The sequence below is a fragment of the Pogona vitticeps genome, chromosome 12, assembly GCF_051106095.1.
Source record: "Pogona vitticeps strain Pit_001003342236 chromosome 12, PviZW2.1, whole genome shotgun sequence".
NCBI classification, from domain to species: Eukaryota; Metazoa; Chordata; class Lepidosauria; order Squamata; family Agamidae; genus Pogona; species Pogona vitticeps.
Genome location: NC_135794.1, coordinates 10,158,531 through 10,169,661, shown reverse-complemented (window position 1 = coordinate 10,169,661; position 11,131 = coordinate 10,158,531). Strand labels below are relative to the sequence as shown.

Below are 11,131 nucleotides of genomic sequence, written 5' to 3'. Positions count from 1 at the left end.
CCCATGATCTCTCCAGTGTCTCCTTCTGTTGGAGAAAAGAGCTGTGAAGATCACATAACCAGTCCTGGGTCTCCACTGCCTCAAGGTGTAGTGGAGAATGCTCTCCCATTGCCAGTGTATAAGTTGGGTTCAGCTGCCAGCGGTGTGCTGTTGTGTCTTTTGCATTAGGCAGCAACATGTTTTGGGATGGCTCTGAGTTCAGCTGAGACCCGCCTTCTGGTAACTTAAGCACAGCAGACCTAATCCTTGTCCTCTTCTGCATGACAGACAGCCCTTCAGAAGTAGTTGGGTAGTCGTGTTGCGTCCTTCTTTAGTTATTTTTTCGTTAAGCAACCAAGCATATGTCTTTCCTTTCACTACTTCTCACAGGTCTCATTTGGTCTACCCTTTATTCTTTTCATTAGCCTGTCTTGATTCTCCTCTAAAGATGATCAAAACCTCCTAAATCTTTCAAAGATACATTTGGTAGAAGCAGGCAGTCTGACAAATTGTATTTTCCTAAGTCAGCATTATCCAGATTTCAGTCAAAATTGTCCACAGACTAGTGAACAATAAAATGTAATTTCCATGGGGTTGAAATACAAATATTTATGTTATCTTAAGCCCTGACATCCTGTATAAAACTAGAATTCTAGAAGAATCTCTTGGTTAGCTCGTCAAAGAAATTACTGATCCATTTAAGTAAAGAAAATGCTACTCACAACAGCAAATTCATCCCCACTTGATAACTATTATTCCAGACAAAAGGCAATTAATTTGAATCCACATTCCAAGGGACTAACAAAAATATTTTTTCCAAAAATATTATTTGACTTAGAACAAGCAGGACAAATCTTAATTTTCAGAATTATGCTAGGATTTCTTCAAATACAGGGGGGGGATCACCATCATAATGCCACTTTTAGACCCAAATATCTAGCCCCCCCCCAATTTTTTGATCGAAATGTCATGAAACAATGATCTAGTCTATATTCTTTAAATCTGGGGGACATTATGTCAGGCTTCTCCAACCTGATGCTCCTTAGATAGTTGGGATTAAAAGTCCTAAAAGGCCTCACTGTTGTAGTCAAAACATTCAGAGCACTTCACCGGGCTAAGGGAAACTGAATTTATAAGAGAATACTTTTGTCTAAAATCTTTAGACTAAAAACTGAGGGTCGTCGTTATACACAGAAATAAGGAGGGCGAAAAGGGATCAAAAGGGAAAGCTGCAGGATTGCAGATCGCTTTGATTCCTGCTTTTTCCTTTTTTGCTAAGCCCCACGGGGCTTAGCCAGAAAGGAGAAACCAGGGATCAAAGTAATCGTGCATCACTTTGATCCCTGCTTTCCACCTTCACTTGCTGAGCCTGCTTAGCAAGTGGAGGGGGAAAGAGGAATCAAAGCGCTGCATGATTGCTTTGATCCCTCTTTCCCCTTCCACTTTCTTGCCAAGAAAGTAGAGGCAAGAAAGTGGAATAGGAAGGCAGGGATCAAAGCACTTTGATCCCTGCTTTCCCCCTCCACTTTGTTGCTAAGAAAGTGGAGGGTTAAGGCAGGGATCGAAGCAATCGTGCGGCACTTTGATCCCTGCTTCCCTCCTCCATTTGTTCTGCTCACTTAGCAAGTGGAGGGGGAAAGCAGGGATCAGAATGCCGCATGATCACTTTGATCTTTGCTTTCCCCCTCCACTTGCTAAGCCCCACTTAGATTTCTTAATTTTGGGTTAAAAATTCTTATACATGAGCGCATCTTATACACGAAAAAATACGGTAAGTGACGCAGTGCCGTTTTTCAGAGAATATTTATCTGGACAGAGTCCAGACTCAAGCCCATCTAACTTGCTGGCTGTTGACTGCCTGACTGGGAGTCATTAGGTTTGCAATTAACCACACCGGATAGCAGGAGCTTGGGAAAAGTTTGCCTTGCTCCACTTGTTCTGCTTTCCTGTAATCAGTACTGCAGTTATTGTGTGAGACTGCCGCTACCACCACCACCACCACCACCAAAACACCCAAGAGAGTTTGCTACTTGATGAAGAAGACAATACCGGTGTCATCATAGCCTCTTCCATCATAATTGAGGCAGCAGGTGAATTTAGGGGGCTCTGTCCTCCAACAGACTGGAAAAGCCATGTGCTCAGGAAGACATGCTGTACCTTTAACATAGTGCAGTTTCCCCACACTTCCTTCCAGTAGGGCCAGCCCTGACATGGACCCATCACCTGTCCTGGTTCAAGACAATGTTTCTATTACAAAATAATGCATCATCTTCTGTCAGTTGTGGCTTCTGCCTCACCTGTAGTCGTGCATTTCTTCTGAGACACAAGCTCAGCCGTGTCAGGAAAGGTGGAGGTTAGGACCCAGTGGCCTTGTCTGTCTCCTGTTCAGCTGGGTCACTTCAGCTGTTTAGACCTTGGTGTAGTGTTTCACTTGGTTGGAGGTCTTGTGTGAGACATGTATCGAGCCTATCAGCCTCTCCGACCAGCAACCAGCAAATACCTGCAGGAGAAATGGGACAGGGCCAGCTATCAGAAGCATCGCAGAAAGGTACCAGGCAACCTATAAAAAGGGTAACTTTGGGCTCCTTGTTGCAGAAAACTGATAAACTCCAAAGTAAGGTACAGTATAGGAAATGGGACTCAGGCAGGCAAACTTTTCAGTCCAGGACCCATCAGAACACTGAATACACACAGGAAGAACTGCTGGTAAAATGAATAATGTATGCTTCTTACAACTGTTATCTCGCTGAGCTGAAGAAACCGAAGTTGATTTATCATGTGAGTTTCGGTCAACTGGTTATTTGATGAATCCATGAAGCTGCCTGAAACCTACCTGAAACCGCATGTACACAAAACAAGGTTTTCAAGTGCCAATGAGTGCTTTCTTTGTTTTTAGGCGATATGCTGTGCATTTCCACTTCTGTCTCAGACAGGAGGGGATGATTCTTTTAAAAAGGTGGCCTTTATCAGTAGTTTTTAAAAACAAATGCTTATTTTAAAACTTTTGAAAGAGTGTAAGTTGTTCATGAATTTATTAAGGAAATCTTTAATTGATTACAAATGTTAACAATGAAATTCTGTACATGTATACTCAGACAATATTCCCACTGGGCTTAATCTCAGGTACACAAGTGAAGAATTACAGCTTGAACGGTTGCAGCTCAAAGATCTAGGGCTTTACAGGTGAATTGCTTGCACAACAGGTGTAATGTCCCATAATGTGTAAATTTAATACTTATGGAACTTACACAGGAAGGAATTCAGGACATCCTTGCATAGACATATGTTGTGTTGTGTACCCACAACAGAGATCTCTGGTGAGAAAGACTTAAGCAACCAGGAGGTCCTGTGTAACTATGGAACCAGCTACAGTATACAGTAACTGAAGAGAGGCAGGATGTTGATCTTGGTCCCAGAGCATTATCCTAACACTGCTCCAGAATGGATGGCTTCATTATTTTTGTCCTGTTTTGGAGTAATTTGTCCAGTTCTGCATGAACTTCTACCCTCCTTTTGGTTGAGCTTAATAAAGCTTTTAGGTGTCTGCTCAGGTTCAGAAAACATCTGCACCTGCACAACTCCAACATGATGCATCTGGTGCTCCCAGATCGTACACGAGTGCTGGCACTTTTGCTTGCTGGTAGACTCCCTTGTGGGGATCCTTTAAGCTTCATTGCCCCTTTTGTTGCCATCTTCCATTGCCATAAGATCCTGCATTAGCCACAGTTGTCATATGCCTCTAACCCTAACCCATAGCTGCTTTACTGGATAATTTCCAGGATGAGTCATGTTGGGTTTTATTGCATATTTGTGTGGGTAGTGCCGGAGCATGATTCATGCTGGTGATGCGTAAAGATATATCTGCTTCTTAGAAGAAGCGAGTTTGTAATTGATCATGTGCCACCAAGTTAATCCTGATTAACAGAGACCCTCCAATGCTTTTCTAGGTTCAAAGTACTGTACTCTGCACCGATTTCCCAGTCTTCCCTTCTGATGGCATTCTGGGAGGATGACTTTTGCCCAGATTTCAACAAGTAGCAAGAGGCATAAATCCATCAGTTACATATGCTCTGGCTGTCCACAGCTGGCCCTTCGCCCAGAAGGCATAGTGGAATTCAAACTCCTGGCCTCTAACTCTGCAAGCAAGTTTTCCATCCATACCAATTCCCTCTGTAAATACGCAGGGATGAATGTTATGGGCCCCATCCATTACATGCATTATGGCCTAGGTTCTTCACTTGTGGTCTGCAGACCCCCAGGCAGCTGTGATGTCCTCACAAAGGGGTCTGCAGCTCCCACCAACCTAGTGGTTTGAAAACATGCAAAATGGGAGTAGCTAAACAGGTACCACCATGATGGGAAGATACTGTAACGGTGTTCCGTATCTAGACGCGCTGGCGATGTGACCACAGAAGATTGTCTTCGGACAAACACTAGCTCTATGGGTTGGAAATGGAGATGAGCACCACCCCCTAGAGTCGGACATGACTGGACAAATTGTCAAGGGGAACCTTTGCCTAAGATCTCATCTAGTGGATTCATTTATATGAAAAGTGAATTCAGCTAAATTTTATTAGCTTTATGATAGCAAGAGTGATTATGGGAGAAACTAACTCATATTCACCTTCACTAGAGATGTTGAAACAGAGGGCTAGATGACCAGGGGTGCTTTAGATGTATACCTCCTGTGTTTGACTTGTGACGTATGGAGTCCATTCCAGCAAAACAGCCCTGTGATTCTATGACAGTCCAAACCAGATAAGACAACAACCTGAATACATAGTGGTTTGCATGTGCCTGGTTCTGAGTTGAAGCTAGTGTCACTGTAGATGCTGGTATCTTACAGGAAGGAAGGAAGGAAGGAAGGAAGGAAGGAAGGAAGGAAGGAAGGAAGGAAGGAAGGGGAAAGGGGAAAGGGGAAAGGGGAAAGGGGAAAGGGGAAAGGGGAAAGGGGAAAGGGGAAAGGGGAAAGGGGAAAGGGGAAAGGGGAAAGGGGAACGGGGAACGGGGAACGGGGAACGGGGAAAAGGGAAAAGGGAAAAGGGAAAAGGGAAAAGGGAAAAGGGAAAGAAAAGAAAATTCTACCCGGTGGCAACACTATCATCAAGGCTGAAATGATCACTCAAAGAAACTGAAAAATCAGCATTGATCTCAATATTGTGAGCTGTTCCCATTGTAACTGGGGGCGGTCACCCTTTGGCCCACAGATGTTTTGGATTCTATACAGATGTATAGAATCCCACACACAAGTCTGAAACATCTGGAGCATCAAAAGCTGACAACCCATTGTCTGGACAACTTGGGGCAGGGAAAACTCCTCTTGTTTCATTGATTATTTGCTCTCTCCCCACAGGTGGAGCTAGCTGTCCCAGTTGTGAACACTACAGCCCCGCCAACCCCTTTCCATCTGCAGGTGAACCTGAAGAAAATAGAGGTAGAACTGATTGTTCCAGTCCAGGTGCTCAGTGAGGACTCAATTGTCCATTGATATTGGAAGATGGTTCTTGTGGCATAACAATCAAAGCTTTGAAAGCTTTTTTGGACTGTAACTGATGTAGTAAACAAAGTAATTTATCCAAACTCTGCATAATATTCCCTTAGGTATGCAAGCATGTAATCCCAAACATACATACAGATGTGTACTCCACCCAGCAGAAATAATCTTCCCAACCAGTTAACTAATAATGAATGAAGTTTATAAACTTAACAAGAAATGCCTCAATGTCATTTTGTAGCACCATTCCTTTATTATTATTTCATCCGCTCTATACATACTTCATCCATTATGATTTCATCCATTCTATTCATTTCAGATGCAAAAAGAACGTCAAGAAATTTGGGACCGGGATAATTTCTTGCATCGTGCCAAGCTATGGGGCATCAAACAGTCCCAGGGATGTTTGGACAACTGGAACTTCTACTGTACACACAGGTCGGTAAGCCTCTGGGGAGGGGGGGAATTAAACTGCAGTGTGTGGACAGGTTTGGGGAACTATAATTCCCAGAATCCTCCAGTCAGACCGGGAGGTTCTGGAAGTTGCAGCCCACAAGCATAATAGCTCCAAGCTCTGTTGAATATTGTTTTTTTGAGAGGCAGGGTTTGAGATGAGTTGAGTAGCGATGTTAGAGTACTCGTAGTCTATGTTTCATCCTGGCAATGGCAGGTAGAGATGTAGTGGAAACACAGCTTGTAAAGTTAAAGCCTTTTGATTAAGAGGTGTACTCCCATAATCTCCCACCCTCCTCAAGTACCCTCATGTTCTCTGAGTTTAGCTGCCATCCCCACAATAGCGATTCTGAATAGACATGAGTTAGAAGGAATTGCAAAGACGGTACAAGAATCCCAGGGATAGGAGAGGTTTCAAGAGGGGTCCTCTCCCACCTACGTGGGCCTTCTGTGCTTCCAAGGCCAGACGGCTCATCTTTTGGTTGACAACAGGCAAATACCTTTTCATTCTTGTGGAATCCTGGCCACAGATTGGCTGCTCAAAAAAGGGCTTTTCCAGGGCAGTTATTGTGCTCAGTTTATTGATATGCTTTTAAGTTGTTTTTAATGCAGCCAATCTTTTAATAATGTAACATATTTGACAGTGTGATTTTTTTAAAGTTTTTTTTTTAAAAAAACAACCTCATCCTCTTTTTCAATTAATCTTGACATGAGCCACCTTCTGAGTCCCAGTTTTGGGAGAAGGCAGGATCTGAATCAATTTATTTTATTTCTTGTATCACATTTTAAAATTATCCACTAACAAAAATCCTCTGAGATGTATATGGTCTGTTAAAAATGCATTGGTGATCCGATATGACATCAGCACACCGCAGAGAGTGAAGGGAGCTGCCCTCCGCCCCATTGTCCCTCCTACAGCTTAAACTGGGAGAAGCGTCGTTGGGACCTTGCACGCATTGACTGGGAGAACCAACAGCTGCTCAAGCGTCTGGAAGGAAGGAAGTCGGAACTTGCCCAGGAACATTGGCAGCAAAACTGGCATAAGGAGCAGCTCCTCCGCCAGAGCATTGCCCGCTATCCCCGTGGCAAAGGAAGATGCCAGGTACACAAGGCCTCGGTTTGAATTAATGGTGCACAATTGAAATGGAAAAGTGGTGGAGGGATGTGTGAAGGAGACTTCAGTTACCATTTCCCTTTATTAACGCTGTTTTTGAAAAGGCTTTTGAAGAGTGGGAGGAAACTATATTTTTAATGGGTGGAAACCTGGGGTCCTGCCTTTCAGGGCTAGTCCTACCCATAGGCAAAACAAGGTGACTGGCTCAGGCATTAGATGCCACTGTGGGGAGCATGCAGGAGTGGTGGGGAGGTGTTTTTGTGGCCTGTGGTTCTATGTTGCTTGCTCTGCACCCCTTAACCTAGCCTGCTGCCCACAGAAATGATGGGGAAGTACATTTTGATTGCATGTCTGTTTGGTTTCTGCCTTAACTCAGTGGCTTGGAGCACACACACCCATGGAGCCAGTGGCTGGGCGTTCAAATCCTCCCTGTGCTTCTTGGGAGAGAGGCCAGCAAACGTCATCCTGCCCATGTGTGGATTATGGGGTTATGTGTCCTCTCACCTGTGTTGCCTTGGGCAACCTTCAAAGTCCTAGAGTGCCACCAGAACGAGGGTCCAGTAGACCACTTCTAAATACGTTATACCTAGACAACACTGGGAAGGTTCCCACAAGTGGGAGTTAATTAGATGAGAATTCAACGAGTGTATGTGTATCACTTTGTCCTTCAGATCTCACAGTAGCATAACTTCAGTTGGTTTTGCAGTTCTTACGTTTTGGTGTGGGTACCTGTAACTTTCTTCTGAGCCCCTAAATGGCCAAACTGGAACAGGCTAAACAGGTTTTCTTTGAGGTGCAGTATGCCATTTGGGGTGATCCTTGCAATTGAATGCAAGGATGGAGTAGTTTGGGGGCAGGAAACCAAACAAGCAACCAATTCATCCCTATAAAGGGAAAGGAAAATAAATAAAGAATTATTTAAAAGTCCCTCTTCCGTGTCCCCTCCTATCTGCCCCTCTGTGGAGGAGCAAGAAAAAGCTGTGATTAAAAGAAATTATCCCTAAGTGGCATAGTACTGAACCAGCATGACATTCAACCATTTCAACATTGAATTACAAGGTTTTTTTTAACTTTGCGGAAGTAGGAGGAAGCTTTCCATTTCCTAATAAATGGTTATATTCTGAAAGGCTTAAAGCAGACTGACAGGCAACTAAGTGATTTGGTTTGATCTCATCAATCACACATACTGGAAACAAATCCAAGTGGAGCAATTCCACCTAGGTAGGACTGGTAATATTGCGCCACATGGACCGATGATCTAACTCAGATTGAGACAGGTCCTGAAGGCCCCATTTGTGTTGAGGAGGGTCTCTGACCGTGTACTTTGTGTTTCCCAGGCAAACAAGGAGAGACCAAGGCAGTGGACTGAAAGCAACAGCATTCCCACCTCAGCATCTGTCTCTTCACTCAAAGGAACCCACCTGCCTTGTAAGCATAATGGTATGATGGGCAAGAGCTTCTGGGAGACTAAAAGGGAGTCCATCCCAGAAGGAGAGGCAACAACCTTCGCCTCTTCACCTCCCACTTTAAGGAAAAGAAAGACCCTCAAGCCATCAAGGGCCGTGGTTCCGCAGTCAAGCAAAGGCGCGTTGGTATCAGCCAGAATTGCACCTGGGGTTTCTCCCAATGTTGCTCATGGCTCGCTGGTCAGGACAAACTGATCAGGAGAAGATGCTCTTAAACAGCTCCAAGAAGATACAGCGATGGTTGCCTCCATCCTTCACGTCTCCTTATGCTCAAGTGAGAACCTCAGAACCCATGAGACCAACCCGATCCTTGCGTCACAGGACTCATAGAATAAAACAGAGCTCGCCTCATCAAAGAATACTGAGTTTTACTTGGCAGGACAGAGAGGATGCCTGAGCAACCCTCCCTGTGGACCTCAGTGTCTCTTAAGCTCCATAAATCCTCTCCTGGGCTCCAGAAGGAGGGTTGTCATAGCAGCCATCATCCTGTTTCCCCATAGTGAATTTTGAAAGAAGTCTGGGTGTCTCCTCTGTTGAGTTTGACAAGAGTTCTGCATTCTCAGCCAAAGCACAGGGAAGCTGCTCTACCCCATCGTTTGCTGACAAAACACATCCCTTTGTCTGTAGAAGGTTCTAGATTCATCTCCTAAGGGAAGGACAAGATCATTTTGCTGCCTGAAGTGGAGGAGCCGGTGGTGCCCCCCCCTGACAAAAGTCTGCAGGGCTCAAGTTATTTTTGCACTTGTGACAGACAATCCGCGTGAGATCACACTTCTTTAAAAGATTATAGTTTGATCGGTTCAAACGATCATCTCTATGACAACATGGTATCATTGTTACAGTTTTTATCCGTGAAAGACAGTGGATGGCCTAGTCATACAGTGTCATCCTGTCACATCTTTCAGAACTGTTTATTTAATGCAGTATTTTGTTTCTCTTGCCTTTCTCCCCCAGCAGGGACTCAGGAGATTTTAAATCTACCAGCAATTAAATATACAGTGATGCCTCGCTAGACAGTTACCCCACATGACAGTTTTTTCGCTAGACATTGGCTTTTTGCGATCGCTGTAGCGATTCGCAAAACAGTCATTCCTATGGGGGGATTTCGCTGGACAGTGTTTGGTCCCTGCTTCGCAAACCGAAACAGGAAGGACCAAAGGCATTCCAATGGGGAAATGCTTTTTGCTAGACAATGATTTCGCTAAACAGCGATTTCAGTGGAATGGATCATCATCGTCTAGCAAGGCACCGCTGTACCTCCAACCAATCAAATTAGTGATTCACCTCATGGTAGTTAATTCCACACAGCTATGTCCTTCTTGTCACGTAGGCAGCATACTGGTGACACTGAACCCCCTAAACTCTGGACAGCCTCTTTAATGGGTGTCTTGTAGATGTTAAATAGCAAGGTGATCAAACAGAGCCCTGAGCGACCCCACTGGCCCATGGCCAGGCATTGAACAGGTGTCTCCCATCATCGCCTTCTGGGTTCTTCAGGAAGGACCAAAGGCACCTCAACACAGGGCTGTCAAGTCCCATCCCTGGTAAGCAGCTCAGAAGGATGCCGTGGTTGATGGTACTGAGAGCTGCTGAGAGGTCCAGAAGAACCAACAGAGAAACACTGTTGAGAAGAGAAAGTGGGGAGGCAGCTATATCTGTTCCCTTTAGTTCTCTGGAGTAATTAGGATGTAATAAATGTAATAAATATATATAATCAACTGTAGGGACAAGATGGTCACTGTATATTACACAAATCCTATCCGAGTTATGTGGGCTACCTATTCATTCATCGGCTTGATATATAGGGTTGAGTTCCAGAGTCTTTTTGAAGGAGCTCAGTCAAGCCCATTTCTTGCAGTCTTTAAATGTGGAATAAAGACATTTTAATTTTATGTTGGTGTTTAGATTTGGCAGTTGCTTTGCTGATGTACTTTGTTCTTCTATACTTCTGGTGTTTCGTGATTTTTGTACAGAGCTTGGAAATAATTCATTTTTTTCCAAGCAACTGACAATATGCTATGAATAAATGGAGTATGAGTATAATTAACAGCATTTTTTAAATGTTAAAACTATTAGTCATAGATATGTACACTCCCATTTGTAAAAAGTAAGGGCTGACAGACCTCCCAAAAATGGCTCCTTCATTTAACAAATTAGGCAAAGTTTCTTGGTAGAATAACTCTAAATGTGAATGTCCTGCTTAGGGGAAGGTCTGTGCAAATCATCCCAGCTTCCTTTCTCAATTTGAATCACAATTTAGTTTTGCTTCAAATAATAAAATGTTTAAAATATCTATAAAAACTTAATTATCTATGAGAACCTGCAGGTCAATAATTTCCAGTTGATTGATTCTCACATGGGGGTGCATGTATAAAAATTTACAAAGAGGCAGAAGAAAAATCTGCTGCTGCATGGCACATATAACTAGAAATATAATATAAGAATAATGAATCAAGATAAATTTGAAAGGATCTTTGAAGGGAGCAATTTTAAGCAACAAAAAGAACACTTCTGAAGGAACTAATACTAAATGAATAGAGGTCCAAGAAGGAGCCCTTGTAAATCCTCTTGTTTATTTCAGAACTATGAATTTAACTAATGAGTCAGTTAATTTTCCTGCTTCTA

General features: G+C 43.6%; 1 long non-coding RNA gene across 1 annotated transcript; it reads left to right on the top strand.

Annotated features, from left to right (window-relative positions):
• Window positions 1–5,228: 5,228 nt before the first annotated feature.
• Window positions 5,229–10,398, top strand: LOC144584627 (uncharacterized). The gene is made up of 3 exons (XR_013538996.1): window positions 5,229–5,413; window positions 5,793–7,028; window positions 8,378–10,398. It is a non-coding gene; the product is annotated as an uncharacterized LOC144584627 (long non-coding RNA).
• Window positions 10,399–11,131: the final 733 nt, after the last annotated feature.